Source organism: Trachymyrmex cornetzi, unplaced genomic scaffold (assembly GCF_001594075.2).
Source record: "Trachymyrmex cornetzi isolate Tcor2-1 unplaced genomic scaffold, Tcor1.1 scaffold652, whole genome shotgun sequence".
NCBI lineage: Eukaryota > Metazoa > Arthropoda > Insecta > Hymenoptera > Formicidae > Trachymyrmex > Trachymyrmex cornetzi.
This window is the reverse complement of record NW_017299973.1, coordinates 92,275-97,090: the sequence shown is the minus strand read 5'-3', so window position 1 is coordinate 97,090 and position 4,816 is coordinate 92,275. Positions and strand designations below refer to the sequence as shown.

The 4,816-nt window shown below is 35.9% G+C and overlaps 1 pseudogene; it reads right to left on the bottom strand.

The window, feature by feature from the left end:
* Positions 1-1,278, bottom strand: part of LOC108767147 (putative nuclease HARBI1) — an 18,092-nt pseudogene extending 16,814 nt beyond the window's left edge.
* Positions 1,279-4,816: the final 3,538 nt, after the last annotated feature.

The following is a 4,816-nucleotide window of genomic DNA, read 5'->3' as shown; positions in this document are numbered from 1 at the left end:
AGAGAGAGAGAGAGAGAATGGATTGTTTCAAGTATCATATAAAAAATCGCGGAAAAATTGTATTCGAGTAATTAAAGTTAAAGTGTAGATCTCGATATTACTTAAAAGTCATTATTCAATACTTTATTGAATTGCCAAGGTAATGGATCGATGCATTCAAAGTAGTGAGCAAAATTATCTCGAATTTTCGATGCTTCTCGGCTTTGCGATACATTGCTATTGTTTATGTCTATTAGACCAGTACTAGTATGCAACAGATTACGGTCTTCATCGCGCATTATGGAGTACATCTTTTCACGTGCTGATAAGTTAACTTCTCGATCGATTATGAAATTATGTAGAATAACAGTTGCTTGTGTAGCTTTCACGCAAGTGGATGTAGACGCAATAATAGGTCGCCGGAAAAGTCGCCATAGCGCAACTAAAATCCCGAAGGTACATTCGATAGTCCTTCTTCCACGACTGAGACGATAATTGAAAATTTTTTTTCTGGTGTTCAACTTGCCACTTCGAGGATACGGTCTCATCATATACGTGCTGATAGGGAAAGCTTCATCTCCTAGTAAAACGTATGGAAATTTAAATTCACTATTCTTTATACGTGAGGATGGAGGGATATGGAGTGAATGCGTCTCAAATAAATGAGATAATGCACTATTATCGAAGACACCTCCATCACTTTGTCGGCCCTGAGCTCCAATATTGACGACGAGAAATCGGTTCAAAGCGTCACATATCGCAAGCAAGTTTATGCTGTGGCTCCCTTTGTAATTGTAATAAGATGAGCCACTACGAGGTGGTGCCTATAATTGGAACGCATTATTATAACAGAATACTCATTCTAGAAATATAAATAAATATTTAATATATCTACCTGAATAATCACGTGCTTCCCATCGATAGCTTCAATGCAGTGTGGAAATTGGCATATTCTTTCAAAGTCGTCAGCAACTTTTCTCCAATTGTTTTGCGTAGCATTAATGAGAACTCTATCTTTTAGGGCAAGCCAAATTTGTTCACAAGTTTCCGGGATGATATGCGAAAGTGTACATTGGGCAATGCGATAGGCGTAGGATAGTGAAGTCATACTATCACCCGAAGCTAACCATCGTAGGGTCACATGTAATCTAATTTCAGCACTTATTGGATTGCGAACACTTTCTGTTTTTCAATCCGAGGTCCAACAATTGTCAATAATTCATTGAACATTGTTGGTGACATCCGTAAATAGTTGAAATATTTTTCTTTGTCAAATAATTGCATCTCGACGATTAGATTATTACTAGCACCTTGTAACAATCTTTGTTGTTCAGAAAAAATGGGTCTTACCCACATTTTACGTTTTGGTCTTTTATCCAATTGTTTCAAGCAATTGTAGATATAAAACAATTGTATCACTTTTTGCATCGTTGCCTCTGCATATCTTCTTGTTTGATTTTGTGCTTGTATCACTAATGTGATCATGACCATTAACATTTCATTCAACCGATCCATTTTTTTTCGCCGGTATGGTTTGGTTCACGTGGAGTTTCCGTGCGTTTTATTCCGCCTGTTTTCACCTCCTAATATTACATGGAACACAATTTCCGCGGAAAAGCGGAACGGTATAGTGACAAATACACTTTTATATTCATTTAAAAAAATTGTATTCACTTAATTCATTACAATTTTTATTAATATGTTTATCTTTTTAGCTTTTGCATTGAATACAAGTATTTTAATCAATAAATATCGTTAAAAATTAATAATTTCTAATATCCCGTTCCGCTTTTCCGCGAAAATTGTGCTCCATGTAATATTAGGAGATCAAAACTGACGAAACAAAACGCGCGGAAACGCGGAAATTTAGTAAAATCTAGATAATTTTGTCTTCCGCTTTTCCGCGTTTCCGCGCTTCATGTAATCGCACCCTCACAGTTATAGGCCTTGCGAACCGAGAAACAGAGAAACGACAGAGAACGCTAATTTTAGAGAGAGACGTTTACAAACTGAGCACATCATATAATTCTTCCACCATGGTCTTTCTTCGTGGCATTTACATAAAATAAGTTTCCCAGAGGAGCTGCTCAGTATCAGTGCGCTCCTCGCCCTGATGAAGTAAACGGCGAGGTTCACGAAATGTTGGCATTAGTAATGGACAAAAATACGGCGATAACCCGTAAACTTTCTCGTATCTTTAAAACTAAATAAATCGCCATAAGTATTCAAAACACAAATTAACATGAATTAATAATATGCACACAGTATCACGTTCAAATGTGCTAAGTCTAACTGATAATCAAATTTCTAGATTTACTAAATAGTAAAAAATTAAATAAAAAGGATGAAATTAAAGAAATAAAATACAAAACTTACATGATAATCATTGCTGAGCACATTTTTTGAGATGCTGACGGTTCGAGCGTTAAAAATGCATTCACATGCAAGCGTCAAGCAGCGGAAGCAGCAACCAATTAGCTGGGTGATACGAGCAGTGGTGTAAAAAATATTTTTTACGCCATTGTAAAAATTGCCCCGTTGATCGGTTGCTGCTTCAATTGTTTGACACTTGATGCTTGCATGTGAATCCACTTTTAAAACTTATACATAGTGTGTATTCCACAAGACATGATTTCTGATAGGTTAAAATTCTTATTCTCTGTTCTCTGTTCCTTGTTCCTTTTATTGTGCAGAGCACAAACTGTTATGGCCATTCTACAATAAGCCATTAGTCATAAATCAGAAGTTAGAAGCTGGAAATTGACGACAGTAATTGGTCAATTCCCAGCTTCTAACTTCAGATTTATGACTAATGATTTATTGTAGAATGCGTGTTATGGGCCTTCTACAATAAGCCGCAAGTCAGAACGTCAGAAGTCTTAACTAGTCTTAACCAAGTCGTTCAAGTTGGCTGTTGGCCAACTTTACCGATTATAACTTAAGATCATTTAGAACAGTTGCGGGATTCTTAAACGTTTTATCGACAATTGTCGCTTTCGTTAACTAACGACAGCCAATGACAACCGCGTTTTCTTCCAGGATTATCCTGTCATTGGCTGTAGCTAATTAAAGATAACGACAGTCATCGATAAGACGTTTAGAGAATCCCGCTACAGAGCTGGGATTTAGTTGCACATTTAGGCTCGATTTCGTTGGCGACGCCTAGAGTCTTAGATTTATCAGAGAGGCGCAACCGCCTTAAGTCAGTATGACAAAGGTGCTAAGGAGAGTACTAAACATGGCCGACATGCTATGAAACTGCCTTTAAACTATGTCAAATAAGATAAGACGTGTAGGATAATGTGAGATAGAATGTATAGGATAAAATGAAATAGAAATATGTCACTAGTACTATAAATGGCTGCCAAGTCACGCATTTGGTTAGATTGCAACAGCGAATCAGAATGCATAACACCGGTTGCGCCTCTCTGATAAATCTAGCACTCTAGCGACGCCCACAGTTCCCCTCTTGCCGCGCATTGCCTAACAACGAATCGTCGGATGCTTGTAAATAACGCGCGTACCGCTTCATCTCAGGAGCATTCCTACTATTAACTATACTATACGAATGGAACTGATGAATCTCCCTCAACTTAAATAATGAATTAAAACTTTCTTTTTAGAATAATTTTAAATTAATAATTGAAAATATTTTTATTATTAATATTAATAGTAATAATAATATAGTATTATTATTATTAATATATGTGTATAGTATATTAATAATAAAAGTACTACACTACTCAAAAAATCTAGGGAACACTTTCAAACACGCTAAAAATTGAGCAATATTAAGAACACCATAATTCAATGAAAAATCATCACAGACAAAAAATTAAAAAAGGATTTTAAAGGTTGAAATCTCTACTTACGAAATCTATAATTTAAATTTCAATATGACTGACACTTTACGGAGTTATACGGACGCAAATGGATATTCGTCAAATCTAAAAATTTTACAAAATTTACAAAGGACTATGACGTGAGGTAAAAATTACACGAAAATGCGGTTTATAGCAGTCGAAAGAGTGAATCTTTACCTTTAATTTCTTTTTCTATTAAATATTGTACGATTTTTTTTCACCGAATTATTGAAAGATGAAGCAAAAGTGATTACTTCTACTTTAACGTTCAATAACTCGGTGGAAAAAAATCGTACAGCAATCAATAAAAAAGAAATTTGAAAGTAAAGATTCACTCTTTCGACTGCTGCAAACCGCATTTTCGTGTAATTTTTACCTCACGCCATAGACCTTTGAAAAGTGTGTACAAAATTATACGATATGTTTGAGATTTGACAAATATCCATTTGTGTCCATATAGCTCCGTCAAAGATCAGTTAGATTGAAATATCAATTACTGATTTTGAAAGTAGAGATTTCAACCTTTAAAATGCTTTTTTAAAAATCTCATTATGACCATTTTTGACGAAGTTACTCTAACCTGAAGTTAAAAGATCATTATGTGATGTCTTTTTTGATCAGAATTTTCGAAGTGCTGTTGTCATTTTCTGAAAAATAGTGGTTACCGCTGACATTGGCGTAACCCAATGTGCACCACGTGGAGGTTGTCGGTCGGAATTTGCTGTGTGTGTGTGTGTGTGTGTGTGTGTGTGTGTGTGTGTGTGTGTGTGTGTGTGTGTGTGTGTGTGTGTAAGGTGATGAGATGAGCATTTACATGTATGAGGGTGTATTTAATATTGTGTGTTTCCTCCTTTCTGATTGATAACCGCTTGCAATCGTTGTCCCATGTTTACACATCTCTGGATGAAGGCTACTGGAATTTCGTTCCAAATCTGCCTAAGCGCTTCTCGCAGCTCATATAAATTTCGTGGCTG